This window comes from Vulpes lagopus, chromosome 2, assembly GCF_018345385.1.
Source record: "Vulpes lagopus strain Blue_001 chromosome 2, ASM1834538v1, whole genome shotgun sequence".
NCBI lineage: Eukaryota > Metazoa > Chordata > Mammalia > Carnivora > Canidae > Vulpes > Vulpes lagopus.
This window is the reverse complement of record NC_054825.1, coordinates 65,545,363-65,560,608: the sequence shown is the minus strand read 5'-3', so window position 1 is coordinate 65,560,608 and position 15,246 is coordinate 65,545,363.

Sequence of the window (15,246 nt, the reverse complement as noted above, 5' to 3'; positions counted from 1 at the left end):
TATGTAACCCCCAAAGCTACTAAAATGCCCTATAAAATATATCTTGATGCCTGATTCAATATAATGGGAAAAGGTGAAAGAATGATTGAGATTTTGAACCTAAGCAAAGGAGGTAATAGTGATAACATGAACAAAATGAGACAACCAAGAGAAGGAGTAGATTGGGAGAAAGATACTCTATTTTATACATATTGAGTTTAAGATCATGCCAGAACATCAGGGTAGCATTATTATATAGCTACAGAACTTAAGGTTTGGTACTCTGAAAACAAATACGGTATTACTGATAGAAAATTAGAAGTTGGGACGCCTGGGTGGCTCAGCCAGTGAGCATCTGCCTTTGGCTCAGGGTGTGATCCTGGAGTCCCCGGATTGAGTCCCACATCCGGCTCCCTGCATGGAGCCTGCTTCTCCCTCCACCTATGTGTCTGCCTCTCTGTGTGTCTCTCTTGAATAAATAAATAAAATCTTTTTTAAAAAATTAGAAGTTATCCACATCAGGGTAATAGTTGAAGCTATGGGAATGAATGAGATAATTGGGAGAGACTATAGAAAATAGAGACGGAGAGAAGTAAAGAGAAGAGGAAATAATTTAAACTGCATGCTAGGGCACCTGAGTCAGTTAAGCATCTGCCTTCAGCTCAGGTCGTGACCCCTCAGCTCCGCATGAGGCTCCCTGCTCATCAGAGAGTCTGCTTCTCCCTCTCCCTCTGTCCCTCCCCCCGCTCATACGTGCTCTCAAATAAACAAATGAACTACATGCCAGCTGTTCTACATGTGTTATCATTTATTCCCCCTCCAATTCCAAGGCAGCCAATTGGTTCTCTTTTGGTAGACTGACTATAGACTCACAGCAAGATAAAGAAGCATCATTTGAAACCAGCTTGAGGAGTGCCTGAGTGGCTCAGATGGTTAAGCGTCTGACTCTTGATTTCACCTCAGGCCTTGATCTCAGAATTGTGAGTTCAAACCCTGCACTGGGCTCCGTGCTGCACGTGGAGCCTATATTAAAAAAATAAATAAAACCATCTTGATTCCAGTTTATACGGTGCACTACACCATTTCTGGAGAAGCCCATGGGGAGAATTTGAGTCAAGGAAAGATAAGCCCTGAGAAAAGACCTTTGAGTTTTTGTGATTTGTGACCAAGGGGTTCCTGAAACATACATAGCAGCATCTGCACTTCTGTTTGTTGTGTTTCTGTAAACACGGTAATCCAGACAAACATTTGGGCCCCAGACCTCTGGCAATAAGAAAAAAAAAGATCTAAAAATTAGTATAATGAAAACAAAGTCAATTGTTAAGGCCTAGCTAAACACTCTTGCCAGCCAAGAGCTTTGACTCTGAAAGCTTGAAAAACAGGAATAACACTATGATGTGATGTAATTTGCTGCTTTGTTCATGTACTGCCTCGAACCAGGAGTATCACCAGTGGTATGGGTAATTCACATTAGGAAACATTGGAATGTTATATAAGTGTCCACTGTTTATTGTACATTTTTTAGTCACCTGAAATTTTAAGGGAAAAGATCAAGATGGCTATGTCACCTGAGGTCATTAAAATTTGGAACGAAAGGTAATTAAGGCTGGTGGTGAACACAGATCTTTTGGAAAGCAGCAGTATCTCCTCAAAATTGAGGAATGTGTAATCAATGAGGAACACTTTTCCTTACTAGGTTTACTAAAACTTTATTTACTCTTAATATTTTAACATTAAGAAAAGTAAGAGAAAAATGTTCTACCACAATACAATTACTGGCTTCTTCCTGCATGTTTTTAGATTTACAGATGAATAATGTGCCTTTTTTGGCAGACTGCTAAAGAATTTTAAATTGAATGCAAAAGTATGAGGTCTTCTTTCTCTACCCCCTCTTAGTGGTAGACAAGACCTCCAGTAAGCAAGTAAAGTCCTTTGGGAAAGTCACTGATCTCAGAATTCCCCAGAAACACCAAGAACTTTGCTTTCTAGGAATTGGTTAGGTGCAGCAACTTGAATTTTACATATATTTTGCATTTGGGCAACTTTATTTTCTTACTGTATTTTAAGCCTGTGGGCACTTAATAATTGTTGGCTTTGTTTTCCAGCCATATTTTTAAAAATTATTTGAATAGATAATCCATCCACTGGTGCAGAGAATTTTTTAAACATCATCACTGTCTTCTATTCATACAATTCCCACTCCAAAATTAACCTCTACTCTTACTTTCTTGTGTATTCTTCCAGAATTTTTTTCATGCCTATACATGTAGGAAAGAATATTCATATTTTCCCCAATTTTCACTTAAAGGGAGGATGCCACATATATTTTTCTGCACTTTACACTTAAGACTTATCTGGCTTTTTAATATGAATGCATAAGGTACATTATTTTTTTCTTCTCCCTGCAGACTATTTAGCCAGTTATCATCCAATTGAGAGACGCTGAGCTTCTAAATTGTTATATTCCATATTAGTGCTTGGATGAATATCTTTATACACACACCTTCTTGTATATTTAAGTATGTCTCATCTCAGTTGTCAGAGTGGAATTGTCCTGCAAAGGGGCATATATGTATTTTTAATTTTGATTGGTTCTGCCCTATTGCCCTCCATGTACCTGATGTTTCATCACAACATTGTCAATAGATTAGAGTGTTAGCAGATATTTGGATATTTTTCCTGTCAACTTTTGAAGGGCAGATTATTTCATGTCCTACCTGATATTTTCAGGACCAATAACAGAATCATGTGGCTAAGTTGGGGGAAATGGGGTTTAGTTTACAAGATTTCTTCAGGATACAGAAATTCTCTGCTGCAGCTCCTGCAGCGACACCCATAACTAGTAAAAACATGGTTGCTTATGCAGTCACAGCAGCCAGCAAACCTGGAGAAGGGCCAAGGATGACTACAAACAGCTCCATCCACACTTTTTTTTTTTTTTTTTTTTTTTGGCAAATTTGCAAGCTTAGCAGGATTTAAAAAGACCCTTCAGCCTTTGTTTGAATTACAAAGAACCTAGGAAGAGAGAGGAAAAATTATTCAATTCATGAAAAACTTACCCTGATAGGAGCTAAAAATAATTTTTACTTAATTTTGCTTTGGTGCTAAGGTGGCACATGGAGGGAGAAAGCAGGGATATTAGGCTATTATTGGTTCTGCCTGCACAGGGGTTATATTAGGATGTGAAGAAAGGTTTCCAGGAATGAGAATCTCAGATCCTTAGAGCCAAAGTAACTTAGGGAGAGGAAAAGAGTTAGATGTGGCGTACTAGCTTACTGACTTTTCCAACTTAGTAATCATTTTTATAAATGTGTAGGTTTGTTATGGACTCAATGTTTGTATCCCACCAAAACCCATGTCCTCTAACCCCTAATGCTGATGGTATTGGGAATTGTGCCTTTGGGAGGTAATTAGGGTTATATTAGGTCCAGAGAGTAGAGTTCTCATGATGGAATTGGTATCCTTATAAGAAGGAGGAAGAGAGAGAGAACTATCTCAGCATGGGCACAGAGGAAAAGCCATGTGAGGCCACAGTGAGGAGGCCAGAAAGAGAATTCTCACCAAATTAGCACCCTGATCTTGGACTTGCCAGCCTCTAGACCTGTGAAGAACAAATTCCTGCTATTTAAACCACCCAGTAGATGGTAGTTTGTAAGAGCAGCCGACTTGAGTAAGAATGTATCTCTAGTTTTCTGCAGATTTATAAAGGTTCATTTTTTAAAAGCTGTCATAACTATTAATAGTGTCCTGTCTTTCTTCAAATTATTGACAACCAACATATTGTTTGTGTAGTTCTGCACAATTTGAAAACAGTGACACCTTTAGGCATGGCAAGTAACTATTGGGAAATCCTTCAATTTAATATTCCTAAACTCAATTTGTATCTCTGGAGTGACTTGGAATTTAGAATCTTTCTGTCTCTTTAGTTGAAATAAAAGGTATATAAATGCAGATGTAAATTCATTCTACCTGATGGGCTTTATGTGTTACACACTGGTGATTGGATATTTGATGGTACTAAGGAATCACATTACTTTTGTTGAGTTATGATATTTTGTTATGATTAGTGTTATGGTTAACTCTTTTAAAAAAGAATCTTGTAGAAAGACACTGAAATTTAAGAGGAAATGATATTTTATCTGAGATTTGTTTCAAAATAATCTGGAGTTGCAACAGGATTTAAATTGTTGGTATTATCAAGGAAACGAGTACTCAAAGAATGATAATTAAGAAGCTGGATGATGGGTACATGGAGGTTCTTTATATTCTACTTCTGTATGTGTTTTGCACTAAAAAGGCTGTTAAAAATAATGACTGCAATTATGCTTTCATTTTCTTACCTTCCATTATTCTGTGTGATTCTGATACCTGCTAAAATTAACATTAAAGAATCTTCAACTTAAATGTCTTACCAAGAATTACAAATTAAAATGCTAAGCATTAGTACACATTGGACCTCACTTAACATGCATTTATTTAGCAACTATTGAATGCATTCAAGTACATTTTCTCATTTTATCTCTGCAAAGATAGGTGCTAGCCCATGTCTACAATTGCCAAACTATGGAAAGAGTCCAGATGTCCATTGACAGATGAATGGATACACCTCACACATACACACAATGGAATACTACATTAAAAAGAATGAAATCTTGCCATTTGCAACAATGTGGATGGAACTAGAGGGTATTATGCTAAGCGAAATAAGTCCTAAAAAGACAAATACCATATGATTTCACTCGTATGGGATTTAAGAAACAAAACAGAGGAACCTAGAGGAAAGGGAGGAAAACAGAGGGAGGCAAACCATAAGAGACTCTTAACTGTAGAGAACAAACTGAGGGTCACTGGAGGGAAGTTGGGTGGGGCGTGGGGTAACTGGGTGATGGGCTTTAAGGAGGGCACTTAAAGTAATGAGCACTGGGTATTGTAGGCAACTGATGAATAACTGAATTCTACCTCCGCAACTAATAATACAGTATATGTTAATGAAATTGAATTTAAATAAATTTTTTAAAAGATGTTATCCTCATTTTACAAATGAGAGAATATAGAGTCTAGTGATGCACAGGTAGAAAATAGAAGAATTCGGATTTTTTTTCCCCAAATGGTCTTCCTCCCAAAATTCCTGTTGTATTTCCTGTCTGCCAACTGCTGCTCAGATATAACTGACTACCCTTTCTTCCATGCTGTTTTCCTTTTAAGAGTGAAAGTGTGTTACAGCAGGTAGACAAACTCACATGTTCAATGTGAACAATTTCTGAGGTGTTTGTGCTCTCCCTTGTGTTAAGGCAACCAGAGTCCCAGTGCAGGAGTTAAAGGTATACTACACCTTACGGAAAACAAAGAACATTAAACTGATAAAATTCCAGACCTAAATCACCAAGCATTGGTTCTTCTAAAATTCATTTAACCATTATTACACATATTTGTGTTGACCGCTGTTCAAGATGCTGAACTAATACTCTCATATTACTTTCAGAATATAAATTAAGAGCTCAACCTTGAGGGCTTTATGCTAACCTTGAGGGTTAAATAAAATAAATCAGATGAAAAAGGCAAATGCTGTATGATATCATATATATCAAATCTAAAAAACCAACCTCATAGAGATTGATGGTTGCCGGGGTTGAAGTGGAGAGGAGGCAGAAGGATGGGTGAAAGTTGTCAAAGGGCATAAACTTCTAGTTATAAGATAAATAATCTTATGTACAGCATGTAGGTTATCTAATGTACAGCATGGTGACTAAAATTAATGATTTCATATAGTGGAAACTTACTAAAAGAGTAGATTTTAAAAGTTCTCACCACAAAAAAAAATAATGTAGGGTGATGGGTGTGTTGAGTAACCTTATTGTAATAATAATTTCACAGTATATATATGAAATCATGTTGTATATCTTAAACTTATACAATATTATATTTCACTTATATCTCAAAAAAGCTGAGGGGGTAGAGGTGGGCTCAATCCTAATACACTTGACCCTGTCTTCTGTCCTGCATCTCACTCTGTCAACTACATCCCCTCAGTTAGAAGCCATGCCTAAGCAACTCAGGAAATGGAGTAAGTACATGGTAGAAACATCACCCAGCTAATACTGAGCAGCTCACCCAGTCCTTTCTCCTTTCTCTTCCCAAGGACATGCCAAGTTTGCAATATAAGGGAGCTTGGAGGCAACCCCTTACTCCCAAGGTGGTTGTAACAATGGAGCTTTTAAAATACTTAGGTACAGGAGCACCTGGGTGGCTCAGTTGATTGAGCAGCCAACTCTCGATTTCAGCTTAGGTCATGACCTCAGGGATCTCAGGGTCCTAGGATTGAGCCCTGTGTCAAGCCCCATGTCAGGCACCCTGCTCAGCAGGGAATCAGCTTGAGGATTTTCTCTCCCCCTGCTTGCTTGTTTTCTGTCTGTCTGTCTGTCTGTCTCTCTCTCTCTTTCTCTCATGGGTAAATAAATCTTTTAAAAAATACTTATATATAGTGTGGCAGAGCTTAACAAGTCCTACCCTGAAGTGTCTGGAGGGAGGAGACCAGGTTTTATAAGCAATGATGGTTAAAGCAAGACTTGAATCCAAGGAAAGAGTCTATTCTTTGAGCCCTTACATGGGATCTGGGTTTATATCCACTCTCATCCATCTATCCCCTCAAGTAAAAAGCACCCTACTTAGGTAAATCTAGACTCAGCTATACTTAAAACAATTCCTTGCTGACTAGCCCACAGGGTAGATTACATGGGATAGCCTCAGAGCTCCATGGTATACTTGTCCTGGCCCTGGATTCCTACATCTCCAGGCCACAGAAAGATAAAATGACCAAGTTAATAACAGCACAAATTTCACACTTTTATCCAGAGGTGTTCTTGATGAGGTAAAAACACAGAATCATTGGAGAAGCTAGAACCTGTTTGATTATTTAAAAAAAAAAATTTAATACCCTATCTCTTATTCCCAAAGAGATAGAAAACTAAGAAATAAGAAATTGAGTTTCAGGTTTGAGCAAGGGAACATCTATTGAGTACTTAAGGGCATAAATTTTAAAATGCCACTGTCCAAACCTCTGAGAAGGTTTTCACCAGGATGGGAAGCTGAGGGCTGCCTTTTACCCCTTGGCTAGCCCAATTCTCCCTGGCAGCAGGCAGCAGTAGGTGGGGTAATATGTTATTTAGCAAAATGGTGAAGCTTGAAGTTTTGGGTTAAATTTAGATCTTTGTACTAAAAGCTAATTTGTTCTCTGCCAACTGCACGCACTTCACTTGCATACAGGACCTAGAAGAAGGAACTTGAGGATCCCACTTCCCTTTAAGCTCTTCAGATGAAACTTGTTTTGCTTTTCCCCTTACCAACTTCTTTATCTTTGACAAGGTACCACCCTTCTCCAACAGTCCAGCCTCAAAACGTTCTTCATTTTTCTTTAGTTTTTCTTTCATAATATTCAACCTAATGTTGCAATTCAGCTAGACTTGGAGGGAAATAAAAATATGGAACCCAAAGAAATGCAGCAAGAGCACAAAGATTATAGGATTTAATGAGCAGCTGAGAGTGGTGAGGTATTCTTCTGAGGTCAGTATCAATGGGCTAAAGGTCAAGGTAAAACACAAGTCAAATTTACTGAAGTTGTCTATAGTTGGCAATAGTGAACTTCCTGCTGGTCCTGCCATTCCTGGACCCAAGCACTCCGTGGCTTCCACAATACTTTTTCCCTCTTCTACTTTGCCAAAGATCACATTTGCCATCTAACCACTCTGTCTTGGCAATGTACCTGAATATCTGGAAGCCATTTGTGTTGGAGCCAGCATTTGCCATGGACAAGATGCCAGGACCCATATGCTTCAGGATGAAATTCATCATCAAATTTCTCCCCTCAGGTGAACTTGTCACCAGTGCCATTGTGGTATGTGAAGTCACCACCCTGGCACATAAGCCCCAGAATAGTTCTGTGAAAGCAGGAACCTTTATAACCAAATCCTTTCTTTTCAGTGCTCAGAGCGTGAAAGTTTTCTGCTGTCTTTGAAACTTTATCTGCACACAGCTCAACAGAGACATAGCCCAAGGGCTTGCTATAGACAGCAGTGTCAAAGAGTGTCAAAGAACACAGTGGAAAAAAAAAAAAAAAACACGGTGGAGTTGACAGTGTCTGGGTGGCATTGGCATCTACAAAGTCAACTTTCTTAATTCCTCAGTCCAAATTGCTTGTCCTCCCTGGAAAAAAATCATCTTTGATTTATCCCCACAGATATTTATCCCCACAGATAAGGACTTCACCGTAAACAAGCCTTTTCACTTTTCTTTCAGATTACTGAATCTTCTTGCCCTCTAAATTTAACCTTTCCTTCCCAGTCCCGGACTATCCTACTTCTATGATCATCCTCAAATATTGCTTTCATCTTGATATTCCTCTGAGCATTATCCTACAGAGTATCTAGGAGGACATCTAGGCTCGTCCTTGGTCTGGCCCCATCCGATCCTAGGTTTGGGTGTGTCTGCCGTGAAATATGACAGAATGAAAAGCCTGCCTTTGGCCCGGGGCGTGATCCTGGAGACCCGGGATCGAATCCCACATCAGGCTCCCGGTGCATGGAGCCTGCTTCTCCCTCTGCCTGTGTCTCTGCCTCTCTCTCTCTCTCTCTCTCTGTGTGTGTGACTATCATAAATAAATAAAAATTAAAAAAAAATCTTAAAAAAAAAAAGAATGAAAAACACCTAGCATAATTCCTGGCACACAGCAGACACAGTTAGCTTCTTTTCCCTCCTCTCTACCAAGCTACTGCCCCCAAAACTACCAATGGTTCTATCTATCTCATAGATTATTCTCCTTCCAAAAAAATTATTCACTCTACTTTTCTGCTTCTCCAAATCTAGCAAACAGGAACAAATTCCAAATCTACCTTCAATTTTTAACACAGCCTTCAAGGGCACAAGATTAGGAACAAATAGAAACCATACTTTGTTCTTGGCTGAGAAATTCAACATCATAAAAATATTGTTTCTATATTTAACCTGTCAAAATACTAATAAGGCTTTGGGGTAGCAAAGGAAATGTGAGGAGGGGAGCTAACCAAGCTGATTCTCAAGCTTATATGAGAAAAATATACATGCAAAAATGGCCAGAAAGGGGCACCTAGGTGGCTCAGTTGATTAAGTGGTTGTCTTAACCATAATCTGGGTCATGATCTCAGAGTCCTGGGATCCAGCCCCACATTGAGCTCTGTGCTCATCCGGAAGTCTGCTCGTCCCTCTTCCTCTTCCCTTCCCCCTGCCTGTAGGCACACATGTACTCACGCTCTCTCAAATAAACAAATAAAACCTAAAGAAAAAAAAAATGGCCAGAAAGCCCTGGCAAAGAATAGTGGTAAGAAGACTGGCAGCTGCCAGATATTAGATGGCAAAGCCTCAATACAGGCACTAATCTGCCCTCATAACCTAAATACTTCCAAATACCTACACTTTGAAGATTAGGTTTCAACGCAAATTTTGGGGAAATATATTCAGTGTGAAGTCCATGTATAGGCAGAAAGATATCTATAAGCACTGACTGGGAAACATCGCTAACTCGATATAAACAATATATCATTAAATTTAGGGAGGCTGGGTGGCTTAGTCAGTTGAGCATCTGCCTTTTGCTTGGGTCATGATCCCAGGACCCTGGGATCAAGCCCCACATTGGACTCTCTGCTCACTGGGGAGTCTGCTTCTGCCCCTCCCCCTGCCTGTGCTCTCTTGCTCTCTCTCTCTCTAATAAATAAATAAAATCTTTAAAAATATATATATGTATATATCTCTCATTAAGTTTAAAAAGAAAAGTGCAGAAAAGATATATAGTGCAGTACCTTTTAAAAAATGGAGAAGTATTTGTTTATATTTGTATTTTGAAAACTCTGAAAAGATCCTTGAGATGATAATTTAGCTGCTTACCCGTAAGGTTAGCATTATGGACAGTGACGGGAGCAGAACTTTTCAATGTACCTATTGATAATTGTTTTTTAACCACATAAATTAAAATATAATTCCTTTAACAAGGGGGTGGGGAGTTCCCATCTATAAGTAGAAACATAAAAATTAAGAGTTGGGAAGGCCTTTAGAGATCACCTAAAAATATCTTCATTGTGAAAGTGAGGAAAGGAAGGAATATAAGGGGGAAATATTCTATATGAGATGACATAGCTAGTTTATGATCAAACTGGAATACAGGTCGCTTGATAAGCACTTTTCCTTCTCTGTCTTTGTTTCTTTCTCTTCACCCTCTTGATAGATGCTGTCTACTCCAACCTTTGCTAATCCCCCTTTTTACCAACCCACCGATGTCTTAGCTTGTTTGCTGATTATTTCATGTATTTCAATTTCTTCTCATAAATGCTTACATCTTCAAAGTGTTTCTTTGTATTTTCTACAGCACAGTGACCCATAACTGCTATGTTCATTTGTTTAACAATAGATCAAATGCTCACTAAATGCCAGGCACATTGCTGGATTTCATGAATGCATGGCTGTAGAATACTAGAAGTGGAAGTAGAAGCTTTAATCCTTATTCTAAACATCGAACATAAAGGCAATAAAGCCTCTAATTCATTCACTGAAAGCCATATTTAAATTTACTTTCTTAATTATTTTTGGGGGGGTAAGGCCTAAGCAGAGGGTGACACACATCCTACTGCTAGTATATAGATGTTAGGTGAACAAGACTACTGATCATCAAGCCTAGTTTTAGGTAAACTGAGAGAAACTTTAGCCTGCCTGCTCTTAATAACCCAAAGATTACTCTTCTATGGTATTTCTAGGGATAGGATCACTCTGGGTTTTCAGGAACTTTCTAGAAAAGACTCTCCCCTGGCACTCTGTCTCATATCTCTATCAACAGACTGCTCCAGGCCAGACTGTTAGTGTCTGGAAGGCAAAAACCACTTGTTCCTTTGTATTCTAGCACCTCTTACAGTACTCAGCACCTTTCATGTTAATTGAACTGAACCAAACATGTCTAGGTCTATGTATATACTAGATTTAAGGTCCAAATGTGTCCCCTTCTATGTGTTTCCCACTAGAGTGAGTTTCACCTGATTTCCAATCTGTTCTAATGTTTTGATTCCCAGTTATAAATCCTGTAGCCTCCGTTTCCTTTTCCCACAACCATAACTACCATCTTGCTTCTATCCCTTCTGAGAATGTTCCCATTCCCTAGCCCTAAGCCTACTGGGAAGCAGGTATTTCCCTCGTTGTCAAGATAAAGTTTGGCAAGTTTATTTGTGTTTTTCAGGATTTCCTCAACACAAGGTTTGATACCATCCTGACCTTTGGTTATGGCCCCCCTCCCCTTGATTCAAGGGTTTCTCTGGAGGCTTCTCCAGAAACCTGAGTATATTGCATGATGAGGTGGAAAAGAGCTTACACTTGAGTATCTTTCATGCTTGCTTTCAAATCCTAGTTATGTCACTCATCAGCTCCACGATATTGAATTAAGTCACTAAAGTAATTTTGAATCTTGTTTTCCTTATTTGTAAATTCAGAACACTAGTGCTCATCTCAGAATGTTGTTATAGTGATTGAGATAAGCATGTGAAAATCTCTGGCATAGTTACTGTTCTAGACACATCCCCCTTCTTTCCACAAAGTAGTTTACAAATTAATGAAAAAACAAATGAATGGCTTTCCCAAGCAGCAACACTTACCTTATTTATAGAAACCTGAACTACCTGTTTCTGAATACAGGGGCAAATCAGGTCTCTTAGCAGCTTGCCTTGGCCTGTGTCTAACATTGTGCTCTTCAGGTGTGTCATAGTATGTCCTGAACAAAAGTCAAGTCTAATTATGACAATGATGTAGGTATGTAATGATTCCTCTTACTAGGCTCCATGAGGCCTTTGGATTTGATTAGGCAGTCTCTGGCCTTTCAATAGCAATCTATTAGAGAATATAAGCTACCTACATAGATAACAATTACACATAGTAGAAAGTGATGATACATCAGAAAAGAGATATATAAAACGCTATCAGTTTAATAAGGAAAAATTGCAGCTAGAGATCAAAACTAGTTTCACTCATTCAATAAATAGAGATTGATCATAATGTCTCTGTGCAAAATATTAATCTAGACACTGGGGACTCAAGGTTAAGATTATACTTGCTTTTGAGAGGCTAAGAGCCCAGGAGTTTAATGATAAAATAATTGCAGTACTTTGTGGTAGGGACTGTTTTGTTTTTATAGTGGTATGTTTGGTTTGCTTTGGAAACAGAAATCAATAGTGATTAACTCAGGGGTGCCTGAATGGTTCAGTTGGTTAAGCATTTGCCTTCAGCTCAGGTCATGATCTCGGAGTCCCAGGTCCAAGTCCCACATTGAGCCCCCTGCTCATTGGGGAGTCTGCTTTTTCCCTGTTGCCCCTCACCTCAGTCCTGCTCTCTCTCACTCTGTCAAATAAATAAACAAATTTTAAAAAAAACTTTTTAAAAAAGTGATTAACTCAGTGATACAGGTAGTATAAGGAGCTGTGTTTGAGCTGTGTTCTAGAGTATAAAGAGTTCACCAGAGAAGATGGAAAGGGATATTCATGAAGAAGCTGACTTTTTATCTTGAAAAAACGGAAAGAATTTAGACATTCAGAAGTGAAGGAAATCTAGAATTGCTCAACAAAGGTAGCAAAATCAGAAGAAAACATGAAGTGAAATAGTTTTGACTATACTATGAGTGAATAAGAAGAATTAATAATAAATTTCATCTAGTTTGTGGTGGGACTTAAGACAATGAGAAAACCTATTAAAGGTCTTCAAACTAGGATATGATAAGGTTAGAACTTTGGTTTAAGAAGATTTTTTTTAATTTTTTATTTATTTATGATAGTCACAGAGAGAGAGAGAGAGAGGCAGAGACACAGGCGGAGGGAGAAGCAGGCTCCATGCACCGGGAGCCTGATGTGGGATTCGATCCCGGGTCTCCAGGATCGCACCCTGGGCCAAAGGCAGGCGCCAAACCGCTGCGCCACCCAGGGATCCCGGTTTAAGAAGATTAATACCAGTTTGTACAGGAGAGGTTAGGTAAGGACACATTAGGAACAAGGAAGGCAGTCGGACAATTAAGGTAGCTACCAGGGGGGACCTGGGTGGCTGGCAGTTAAGCGTCTGACTTCAGCCCAGGTTATGATCTCAGGGTGCTGGGATCCAGCCCCGTGTTGGGCTCCCGCTGATCACGGCGTCTATTTGTCCCTCTCCTTCTGCCCTTCCCCTGCTTGAGTGTGCTCGCTCTCATAAATAAATAAATAAATAAATAAATAAATAAATAAATAACTTTAAAATTGCTAGGTAAGAGGTAAGGAGACCATGTAGGAAATGGCAAGAGGAATGAAGGGAGACGTCAAACGGATGAAGTGTTGCAGACATGGGTGTGTGGTTATTGGCAACCTGAGCATTTGAGAGGATGGTGTACTCTTTAACAGAAATAAGCAATGTAAAAGATAAGTCTTGGGGAAAGTGAAAAAATTCAGCCTGGACACACTAATTTTGGACATCTTCAAGAGAGCTGTTTCCACAGAGGAGTGGAAACAATAGACAATGTGGTACAAGTTAGGGGAAATGGGAAGTGAACAAACAATGGCAGCAAATGTGACTGCTTTTTTGCGAACTCTGGCTATGAAGGAAAAGCCACACTGAGGAGAGGGGTTGAGGGTTTCCAATGTATGATGAGCTGGGGAGACTGAGTTTGTGAATGGAAAGGGAAAATAAAGAGTGGGGGGCAGGGATAAGTGATAGAGCAAGGTCATAGTAGGAGAGGTATTAGCAGAGGGGAAAGATAGGCCAGAATTTCCAGGCATAAGAGATAAAGGATCTCAGATTCTACCTCAGATGATCTCAAGGGGTTTTTTTCCTGTGTGGAAAATCTCACCCTGTTTTATTTTTTTTTCCAGTCCCTTGGCAATTAAACTAATTTCTGACTAGCTTGCAACGTGGCCTAGTTAGTAGAGACACTTTGCTGAAGTAGAGTGGGAGTTATGTAATTGCTTTCTCTAGTATTCCTGCTGCAGAGAGCTGCTTGTTCAACTACTTCAGATTTGATATCACAGTACTCTGTGACTGGCTCTTCAAAAATAGCTCTTCAATTTGGATAGATGTTGATTTTCATAACTTTCCCAACTCAGACATTTTTAATGCCAGGAGTAAAACAATAAGGCCTCTAGAAGAAAACATACAAGAATAGCTTCTTAACCAAAGATTTTTTAAATAGGATATAAAAAAAAAAACTACCTGTAAAGAGGGGTAGGGAATGTAATAAATTGAGACTATTAAACAAGTGTAAATTTTTCATCAAAAGACATCAATAATACAAAAAAAATAAAGATGAGACAGAGGGGAAAAATATGTTCACAATACATAAATTAAAAAAGACTCATAGCCAGAATGTATAAAGAATTTCTACAAATCAATAAGAAAAAGATAACTCAAGCATAAAATGAGCAAAGAATTTGAATAGGCATTTCATAAGAGACTATTCAAAGAACCAATAAACATATTAAGAGGTACTCAACTTTGTTAGTCATCAAAGAAATGTATATTAAAACCACAGATATTTTAGCCAACAAAATGCCTAAAATGAAAACAGAAAATATCAAGTATTGGCAAGTATGTGGAGCAAATAAAATTCTCATAATTAGCTGTTGAGTATAAACTGCAACAACCACCTTGGAAAACTAGTTGTATCTACTAAAGCTGAACAAATAACACATACTCTACCATTTTCCCTCTGATTTTTCTATTTATTAAAATTGTCTGTTCTTCTCATTAGTTTCTATCTTCCAAATCTCTAACAGCCCAGTTCCTCACATCTTGGAACTGTTTAGTGATTTCCACACAGGAAAATATTACAACAGGTTCTATACTTTCTGGTCTTTGCTTTTGTGTGATAGAGCACAGGGTATCTACCTTAAAATCCACAACACTAATAGAATTGCTCAAACAACTGGGTGGATAATAACATCCATTTAGTTTGGAGTTCACACTCCAGCACTACTGTAATTCAGGACATCCACATCTGGTCAGGACTTTGGTGCTTTGCTGTCACATTCTAACCTTCCAGTTTCCTTGAGGACAGTTGGACATTATCATCAAGTTCAAGAGGATGTAATGATAGTGGAAGGAGCACTGAAGTCAGGAATTCCTTGTTTTTGGCAGAATCCTTGTTAATAAATCACTCACCATTCAGGAGAGACAATTATACAAAAATACCTTCAATATGGACATCTGAGTAGTAGAGAAAAAAAGAAATGAGAAAAAAATGAAATGAGAACA